The sequence below is a fragment of the Cebus imitator genome, unplaced genomic scaffold, assembly GCF_001604975.1.
Source record: "Cebus imitator isolate Cc_AM_T3 unplaced genomic scaffold, Cebus_imitator-1.0 Scaffold197, whole genome shotgun sequence".
Lineage (NCBI taxonomy): Eukaryota > Metazoa > Chordata > Mammalia > Primates > Cebidae > Cebus > Cebus imitator.
Window position 1 is genome coordinate 1,051,846 of NW_016107512.1, and position 10,583 is coordinate 1,062,428.

Consider the following 10,583-nt stretch of genomic DNA (forward strand, 5'->3'; position numbering starts at 1 on the left):
TATCTATCTATCTATCTATCTATCTATCTATCTATCTAATCATCAATCATCTATCCAGCTAGCTAGCTGGGTAACCCCAGAAATAACAAACATAGGCTGTGTAAATTCCAAATAAGATGATGGAAAACAGAATGAGGTGGGAAAATGCCTCAACCTAAAAAAAAGGGTGGAAAAAAATTAAACGCATATAAAGATGGTAGAAATAAATCCCAAGTCATCAATAAAATACACCAATTCTAAACACCTATGCACCAAAGAGCATTACCTCAAATATATATAAAGCAAAAATGTCAGCATTGCAAGGATCAACTGACAAATCCAGTGGGAGACTTTAACACAACTCTCTCAATAATTGATAATCAGACAAAATCAGAAAAGGGTATATTATAGATGAACTGAGCTGCACAATAAGCTAACTTATTTTTCAATGATGGCATATAGGAAACTATATCCAATATTAAAAATTTTTTTTTCAAGCACTCATGGAACATTTAAGAAAGAAGTTGCAGAGATAAAAATGTAAAAAAGGAGCACATGGAAGTAGTTCAATGCATATTTCAAACTCTCTCTAAGGACCCAAACCTATTTTGTCTTAAAAGACAGAGACCCTGTCTTTCTTGTTCATTGATTTATCTGCAGAGTCTAGCACGGTGCCTGTCACAAAGGAGGCTGTAAATAGCCACTGAAGAATGAGTGGTGAAGGAATGATTCTCTACTGAAGATGGTGCAGGTTGCATGAGCAACCAGCAAGGCAGATGCTGGAGGTCACTAAAGCCCTTTCCAACATGGAGGGGACGAGAGGACAAGGTGACTGGCACCAGTCTCTAGGGAGAATTTATGCCCAAAAAAGAAAGACGGAGTCATGACAGCCAAATCTTCAAATCTTCAAACCCAATGAGAGAGGCATGTGGAAGAGTCTTTGAAAGCCAAGTGTTTGTGGTTCCAAATGGCAGAGCAGAGACCAGCAGACAGAACTTTCTAACAACTAACTGTCCAATCCTGGCTGGAAACTGGCCTGACGGATAGTCTAAGGCCCCTTATGACTCTGTGTGAGACAGAAGACTGGCAGGCACTGGGAGTCTCAGATCATGGACGGAGTAGTCTTTCCGATTCTATCCTGCCTCAGAGATTTTTTTCATTCAAAATTCCCAGGATACCCCATCCTAAAAGATTTGTCTAAGATCCCAGATTCAGGTGGCGGCAGAAGAAGAAGAAGAGTTCCATTCCAGACACTCACCTCAGTCCTTTCTGCTCCATATCAGCCTCTCCTTTAACCAGAGTGAGCACGCTTTAACCTGTAAGGCTGACAGGCACTTTCTAAGTCTACCCTCAACTCAGGAAACCTCCTTCTTCTGGCGCATAGCAAGGGATTACAAATGCATGCAGAATGTGTTAAAATGAAAATTATTCAGCCTTCCAGAAGAAAGAAAGCAAGCTCACCTTGACCTCCGCAGCAGATGGCTGAGTTGGGGGCCTGGTTCTGGGGGCTTCTCCTGTGGTCGGCCAGTCATGCTGCTTTCATGCTGCTGGGCAGGTGGGAAGAGGAGACCTGGTCCTGTGGGGAAAAGAAGAAGGAAAGGTCATTTCCTCACATTTGCCCCTAGGTCTCCATCACCTCCTGGAGAAGACACTACCAGAAATCCCAGGGAAATTCCTGAGGCTGTCCTCACCCACTCTTAGGTAACAAGGAAGCAGACAGGCATGCATTCGACAAACGTTTCCAAAGGCCTGCAATGTGCCAGACAGGGCACTGAGGAATGAGGCCACAGAGATGAATTGCATGCAGTTCCTGCATGTGGGAAACAGTCAGAGAGAGAGACAGGGAGACCTGAGTTTCATTAGAATATAATTTGCTAAGTTCTGTGATTCCCCACATTCGTTCACAGCTGACTTTCCTTACAGGGGAGCTACAGCAGCTTACAGGCGCCTTGGCATAGAGCTTCTCAACTTACTTGTCATGAAGGATCAGTTTTTTTAAAAAATTTCCAAACCATTACAGATGAACACTTTTATTTTATTTTTTTGAGATGGAGTCTTGCTCTGTCGCCCAGGCTGGAGTGCAGTGGCGTGATCTTGGCTCACTGCAACCTCTGCCTCCCAGGTTTAACCAATTCTCCTGCCTCAGCCTCCCAAGTAGTTGGGACTACAGGTGTGCTCCACCATGCCCAGCTATTTTTTTTTGTATTTTTAGTAGAGGCGGGGCTTCACTGTGTTAGCCAGGATGGTCTTAATCTCCTGACCTCATGATCCACCTGCCTCGGCCTCCCAAAGCACTGGGAGCAATCAGGCCACGCCACTTTCATAAAATATAGTAAAAATAAACTGATAAAAAATGAAATGAAAAGATACTGATACAAAGTGCAAGCTCACTTTTTAAAAATTTTTATTTTTTATTGTACTTTAGGTTCTGGGGTGTATGTGCAGATCATGCAGGATTGTTGCATAGGTACACACATGGCAGTATGGTTTGCTGCCTCCATCTCTCCATCACCTACATCTGGCATTTCTCCCCATGTTATCCCTCCCCAAACTCCCCATCCCCCCACTGTCCCTTTGGCTACCCCACAACAGACCCCAATGTGTGATGCTCCTCTCCCTGTGTCCATGTGTTCTCATTGTTCAACACCCACCTATGAGTGAGAACATGCGGTATTTGATTTTCTGTTCTCGTGTCTGTTTGCTGAGAATGATGGTTTCCAGATTCATCCATGTCCCTACAAAGGACACAAACTCATCATTTTTTATGGCTGCATAGTATTCCATGGTATATATGGGCCACATTTTCCTTGTCCATTCTATTGTTGATAGGCATTTGGGTTGGTTCCAGGTCTTTGCTATTGTAAGCAGTGCCACAATGAACATATGTGTGCATGTGTCTTTATAATAGAATGATTTATAATCCTTTGGGTATATACCCAGTAATGGGATTGCTGGGTTAAATGGAATTTCTATTTCTAGGTCCTTGAGGAAGTGCCACACTGTCTTCCACAATGGTTGAACTAATTTACACTCCCACCAACAGTGTAAAAGTGTTCCTATTTCTCCACATCCTCTCCAGCATTTGTTGTCTCCAGATTTTTTAATGATTGGCATTCTAACTGGCGTGAGGTGGTATCTCAATGTGGTTTTGATTTGCATCTCTAATAATCAGTGATGATGAGCATTTTTTCATATGTTTGTTGGCCTCATATATGTCTTCTTTTGAAAAGTGTCTGTTCATATCCTTAGCCCACTTTTGGATGCTTTTTTTTTTTTTTTTNTTTGTTGACCTTGTATATATCTTCTTTTGAAAAGTGTTCATATCCTTCACCTACTTTTGAATGGGTTTGTTTGTTTGCTTCTTGTAAATCTGCTTTAGTTCTTTGTAGATTCTGGATATTAGCCCTTTGTCAGATGGGTAGATTGCAAAAATTGTTTCCCATTCTGTTGGTTGCCAGTTCACTCTAATAATTGTTTCTTTTGCTGTACAGAAGCTCTGGAGTTTAATTAGGTCTCATTTGTCTACCTTGGCTTTTGTTGCCAATGCTTTTGGTGTTTTAGTCATGAAGTCCATGCCTATGCCTATGTCCTGAATGGTTTTGCTTAGGTTTTCTTCTATGGCTTTTATGGTATTAGGTATTATGTTTAAGTCTTTAATGCATCTGGAGTTAATTTTAGTGTAAGGTGTCAGGAAGGGGTCCAATTTCTGCTTTCTGCACACTGCTAGCCAGTTTTCCCAACACCATTTATTAAACAGGGAATCCTTTCCCCATTGCCCGTTTTTGTCAAAGATCACATGGCTGTAGATGTGTGGCACTGCCTCCAGGGCCTCTGTTCTGTTCCATTGGTCTATATCTCTGTTTTGGTAACAGTACCATGCGGTTTTGATTACTGTAGCCTTGTAGTATAGTTTGAAATTAGGTAGCATGATGCCTCCGGCTTTGTTCTTTTTGCTTAGGATTGTCCTGGCTATGTGGGCTCTCTTTTGGTTCCATATGAAGATTAAGGTGGTTTTTTCCAGTTCTGTGAGGAAGCTCATTGGTAGCTTGATGGGGATAGCATTGAATCTATAAATTACTTTGGGCAGTATGGCCATTTTCACAATATTGATTCTTCCTAACCATGAGCATGGAATGTTTCTCCATCTGTTTGTGTCCTCTAGTATTTCCTTGAGCAGTGGTTTGTAGTTCTCCTTGAAGAGGTCCTTTACATCCTTTGTTAGTTGTATTCCTAGGTATTTTATTCTCTTTGTAGCAATTGTGAATGGGAGTTCGCTCATGATTTGGCTCTCTGTTAGTCTGCTATTGGTGTATAGAAATGCTTGTGATTTCTGCACATTGATTTGGTATCCTGAGACTTTGCTGAAGTTGCTTATCAGCTTAAGGAGATTTTGGGCTGAGATGACGGCATCTTCTAAATATACAATCATGTCATCTGCAAATAGAGACAATTTGACTTCCTCTTTTCCTAATTGAATACACTTTATTATTTTTTTCTTGCTTGATGGCTCTGGCTAGAATTTCCAATACTATATTGAATAGGAGTGGTAACAGTGGACACCCTTGTCTAGTGCCAGATTTCAAAGGGAATACTTGCAGTTTTTGCCCATTCAGTATGATATTGACTGTAGGTTTGTTATAAATAGCTTTTATTATTTTGAGATATGTTCCTTTGATACCTAGTTTATTGAGAATTTTTGGCATAAAAGGGCTGTTGAATTTTGTCGAAGACCTTCTCTGCATCTATTGAGATAATGATGTGGTTTTTGTCTTTGGTTCTGTTTGTGTGGTGAATTACGTTTATAGACTTGCCTATGTTGAACCAGCCTTGCATCCCTGGAATGAAGCCTACTTGATCGTGTTGGATAAGCTTTTTGATATGCTGTTGCAATCGGTTTGCCAGTATTTTATTGAAGATTTTTGCATCTATGTTCCTCATGGATATTGGCCTGAAGTTTTCTTTTTTTTGTTGAATCTCTGCCGGGTTTTGGTATCAGGATGATGTTGGTCTCATAAAATGATTTGGGAAGGACTCCCTGTTGTTTTTGTATTGTTTGGAATAGTTTCAGAAGGAGTGGTACCAGCTCCTCTTTGTACGTCTGGTAGAATTCAGCTGTGAACCTGTCTGGACCTGGGCTTTTTTTGGTTGATAGGTTATTAATTGCTGCCTCAACTTCAGCCCTTGTTGTTGGTCTATTCAAGGTTTCAACTTCTTCCTGGTTTAGGATTGGGAGGGTGCAAGTGTCCAGGAATTCATCAATTTCTTCCAGGTTTACTGGTTTATGTGCATAGAGTTGTTTGTAATGATCTCTGATGGTAGTTTGTATTTCTGTGGGATCGGTGGTGATATCCCCTTTATCATTTTTTATTGCATCAATTTGGTTCTTCTCTCTTTTCTTTTTTATTAATCTGGCTAGCAGTCTGTCTATTTTGTTGATCTGTTCAAAAAACCAGCTCCTGGATTTACTGATTTTTTTTGAAGGGTTTTTTGTGTCTCTATCTCCTTCAGTTCTGCTCTGATCTTAGTTATTTCTTGTCTTCTGCTAGCTTTTGAGTCTTTTTGATCTTGTTCGACTAGCTCTTTCAACTTTGACGATAGGGTGTCAATTTTAGATTTTTCCTTGCTTCTTATGTGGGCACTTATTGCTATAAATTTCCCTCTAGACACTGCTTTAAATGTGTTCCAGAGATTCTGGTACATTGTGTCTTCATTCTCGTTGGTTTCAAAGAACATCTTTATTTATGCCTTCATTTCATTGTTTATCCAGTTAACATTCAGGAGCCAGTTGCTCAGTTTCCATGAAACTGTGCGGTTCTGAGTTAGTTTCTTAATTCTGAGTTCTAACTTGATTGCCCTGTGGTCTGAGAGACTGTTATGATTTCCATTCTTTTGCATTTGCTGAGGAGTGATTTACTTCCAATTATGTGGCCAATTTTAGAGTAGGTGCAATTCGGTGCTGAGAAGAATGTATATTCTGTGGATTTGGGGTGGAGAGTTCTGTAGATGTCTATTAGGTCTGCTTGGTCCAGATCTGCAAGGTTGGATAGCCTTGTTAATTTTCTGTCTCGTTAATCTAATATTGACAGTGGAGTGTTAAAGTCTCCCACTATTATTGTGTGGGAGTCTAAGTCTCTTTGTAGGTCATGAAGAACTTGCTTAACATACCTGGGTGCTCCTGTATTGGGTATGTATATGTTTAGGATCGTTAGTTCTTCTTGATGCACTGATCCTTTTACCATTATGTAATGCCCTTCTTTGTCTCTTTTGATCCAAACTCACTTTTAAGTTGTTCGATCCAACAGATTATTCTGTCAAATTGGCATGAAAGTTACTAAGCATGGACTCTCAATTTCTGAACTGATCTCATGGACCACTAAAGAGTTTTCAGAGAACACCACTCCTGAGCCACAGCTGAGGAGTAGCATTACTACAGTTAAGACTTCCATGTTGCAGACCTTTCCTAAGACGTCTAGTTGATATCTTGGTTCACAGACGGAGGCAAAGAAGAAAAATGATTTTAAATTCACTCTCTGGACTATAAAAAGTTAGTTCAGACAGTCTCTCTTTGGAAAGGAGAACCACAGCAGGAGCTTTGGGAAAGTGTGGTTCCATGTTGTCTGGAGACAGGTGGTGGCACCCCCTATGTGTTAAGATAACAAAGTGTGAGGCTCACGGAAAGCTATTCCTGGAGCTCTCTCCTCCACCCTGAACTTCCCAACCCGAACTATGGCAACCCCGGCTGAAGCTTCCTCCCTGAAAGAGAAGAACAAAGAGTCACCTATTAAAATGAACTGGGATATTTCAGAAAATAAATCATTTTTAAAATGTCAAGAAGGCTGCTGGTATGCATTCCTACTATTTAATGCTATAAAATAATTTTTTAAAAGGAGAAATCCTTTGTCTGTGACAGCCAGCTTTAAAAAAACAAACAAACAAACAAAACAAACAAACAAACAAAAAACCTTTAACTGCCTATTTCCTTAATAGTTGAGGGAAGCATTACAAGTCATTTTCACCCATTTGAATGTTTAAGAGAAAGTGCTCATTCTTCTGAATTCACCGCTTTTAAGTAGTTCTTATTTTAAGCTTTAGAAGATAACTCTGCAGAAGAAAACTTCCTTTTTCAAAGCCTTGTTTGTTTTTTTTTTAAATGCAAACACATATACACTCTCAGTCCCTGCTTCAAATGTTAAATCATCTGCAATTTTGGAGTTTGTTGCTCGTGAAATTCTAGCGATAAGCACATCACAAACATTCCTATAGCAACAGAGTGTTTTTGAAGCAACATCTGTAATGTTACAAAGATTGTATATCATTATCTCTGAATGTTGGCGAAGGGAAGGTTATGGGGAATAACTGTTTATGTACAAATAAGTCAATACAATAACTGGCAACCTGAATAGCAGACCTTACCGAGGAGCTAAGCATGGCACGGGTGGGAAGCAGGAATGCACTTCATTCTCTTTCTATGAATAAATTCACCAACCTTACCCTCTATGTGTGAAAATAACTCTCTAGGGTCCTCTCATGAGTCTTTGGAACTGATTGTCTTATGGGCAAGAGTTTGTCTTAAATAATCATATGGTCAACTTTTATTGACCATCTACTATATGTCAGGCATGGGGCTAGACTCTGGGCTTCTAAAGATAGGTTTTTCTTCAAAGAGGCTCAAGAGCGACATATAAACAGATAATTACAATTCCCTAAGAAGAGATTATTGGCTGGAGCTAAGGAAAAGGAAATGAAATTAACTAGCTCAACCCACTCATCCAATGGAATTCATCCATTCACCCATTCAGTGTTGGCTGGTGCCTAGTATGTACTAGGCAAATGCTAGGTACTCAGCATACAACATCTGAGCAAGACCACTGTGTTCTCTACCTTCATGGAGCTTACAATCAAGTGGGAGAGGAAACCAATATTAACAAATTAGAAATAACTATAACGGCGTCTTAAAGAAACATAGCTAATGCATAATGGCATATGCCAGAAGGTGGACTAACATGGACATGGGTCAGCAGTGCTTTCCTAAGGAATTAGTCTTTAATATGAGCTCTAAGAATAAATTACTGAAGTAAAGTAGGGAGGGCAGCAGGGGAAAGATAGAGAGCAAGGGTGGGGCTGGTACACCCAGTAGCCTGTGCTGAGGTCCTGGAACAGGATGGAGCATGGCGTACTCTAACTATGAGAGAAGGCTCTTAATAAGGATTGCACTGTTTCTTAACCTCATACTGTGCTCCAATCACAATTCAAGACAGGCATTAAAGATGTACAGGTTTGGCTGGGCACAGGGGGTCACACCTGTAATCCCAGCATTTTGGGAGGCTGAGGCGGGTGGATTGCTTGAGCCCAGGAGTCCAAGACAAACCTGGGAACATTGTGAAACCCCATCTCTACAGAAAAATACAAAAATTAGACCAGTGTGGTGACTTGTGTTTATAGTTCCAGCTACTTGGGAGGCTGAGATGGGAGGATCACTTGAACCTGAGAGGCGGAGGCTGCAGTGAACAGAGATCGCACCACTGCACTGCAGCTTGGGTGACAGAGCAAGACACTGTCTCATTAAAAAAATATGTACACGTTTTTCCCCAAAGCACCCAAGAAGTTAACTAGGGCAAATCAGGAACATATTGTGCCTAACTGCTAAATTCTCCCCCTTCCCAAACTGGCATGAGACATCTAAAACAGGGGCACCCTTGCCCTCCCTCCCAACATATGATCAGTTTTAAGATGCTTATCTACTTTTTTTTTTTGCAACAGTGGTTACCTTCGTTAAATTCAGTTTTGCTGGTGGCAAAATTAGGTGGGCAATGCTGACATAGGGATGTGGATAAGCATTCTATTAAAATTATTGCTGGAGAAGCCCCATGAGGGTGTTACCTTATAAGGAAGGTCATGTAATTTCATGCATAGCATGTGAGCTTTGGAGCTAAGGAGACCTGGGCTCAAATCTGCCCCTGCCCCTCACTGGCCATATGCCCTTGTTCCACTTTTGTGAAATGAGATTAGCAGTGTCTTCCTTGCTGATCAGGGAGATCAGTGAGAGCGTAGGTCCCTCACTGAGCACACTGCCCCTGCTCCCAACAGGCCCTGGATAAGTGGCAGCTGTTGCTAGCACTATACCCAGTGAGCAGGAATAGTCATGCCCTCCCTCTATGTGAAATCCACAGGAATCCACAAGGATTTCCCAGCCAGTGCTGAGACTCTGCAGGGCAACTTTGCAAGGGCTCAGGGTCAGCAGTCACTGACCAAGGGTCCTGATGACTTGCTGTTTCTTGGTCTGTGCCTTCAAGGGTCCCCAAACACTGTGCTGAGAGATCCCAGAACAATCCAGATACCTGGCCCCTACCCCTTAGAAGTCAGTAGAACCCCCCAAGCTAAGACAATGAAGAAAGTCTCCAGACATTGCCAAGTGTCTCTTGCAGAATCACTCCCAGTTGAGAACTACCACTCTACCATGTACAGAAAGGACTATCCACAGCAAGAAGTAGCCAGCTCACAAAACCAGCGTGCTTGCAGACAGCTCCTCCCAGGATCTCAGGGTCTGAAGTCAGCAGACCTGGGTTCTAGTTCTAATTCCTCCAGCTCCACTATAATGACTGGGGTCCTCTTGGACAAATAGCCTAATCCCAGATGGCAGGAGAGGTGTAACAGCTACCATATCCCTAAGATCGAATTGAGACCAGACATGTTGCTGGGACTTCCCAGACAGTGCCTCTAGTATTTACAACAATCCTGCTGAGGTGCTGCAGGGATCACCGTTCTACAGCTGAGGAAGCCAAGGTCTGATGCCTTGCCCAAGGCCACAGAACTGAGTGGAGGAGCAAATCCTACCCTCTTTACCCCATCATCCTACCTCCTTACAGGGGTAGAAATCTTATCTCCTTCCCATATGACCAGTAAAGAGCCAGTCCTGGAGGGTTGTATGACTTTCCAAGGACCTGTCACATCCATCATGCCACCAGCCAAGGTTAGAATCTTCCCAAACCCCACACTGCTGTCAGAACCCCAGTTTCCCTTCTTTGGAGGTAACAAATGCCGCCTCACCTGACACACTGCTATCAGAGTTAAGGGAGAGTGAAGATTAGGAGTCTTAGGGAAGGAAGAAATGAATACACAGAAACAAGCACTTTAAATGAATATCTAAAAGCCCAAATCAGAGAAGGGTTCTCTGCAGCCCCAAGACCACTGAAAAGAGAACAACTCACATCTACCAGACAAGGAACGGGGAGGTGGGGTCAGCCAGGGGAAGGGAGGGACACAGGATATAAACTATGAAGCAGGACCAAATGAAGTGTGAAGAATTCCCTCCATGCCACCCACAATTCATTAGAAATTGGCACAGATTTTAAAAAGAAGAAAAAGGAGCAGGGGGAGGGGGATGGAGGAAAATGGGGAGGAGGAGGAGGAATTAAATGTGAGAACAGAGCATCTGAGAAACAGTGCAGAGAGGAATCGCTGCAATGATCCCAGGCTCCAGTCACCTAGGGACCCGCCATTCTGTCAAATGAGTTCTATGTGGAGGTGACAGAAGGAGATGTAATTTTCAAGTGAGGCCCAGAAGCTTTTGAGATGTGAGGAAAACTCCCATTCTGTCTCCAAAC

At 42.0% G+C, this 10,583-nt stretch overlaps 1 protein-coding gene across 16 annotated transcripts in view; it reads right to left on the minus strand.

Annotated features, from left to right (window-relative positions):
• Positions 1-10,583, minus strand: part of TRERF1 (transcriptional regulating factor 1) — a 237,929-nt gene that overhangs the window by 76,001 nt on the left and 151,345 nt on the right. For all 16 annotated transcript variants that reach the window (XM_017547279.2, XM_017547277.2, XM_037745300.1 and 13 more), the window contains one exon: positions 1,441-1,555. The gene's annotated coding sequence lies outside the window, so the exon portion shown is untranslated. The remainder of the gene's footprint in view (positions 1-1,440; positions 1,556-10,583) is intronic.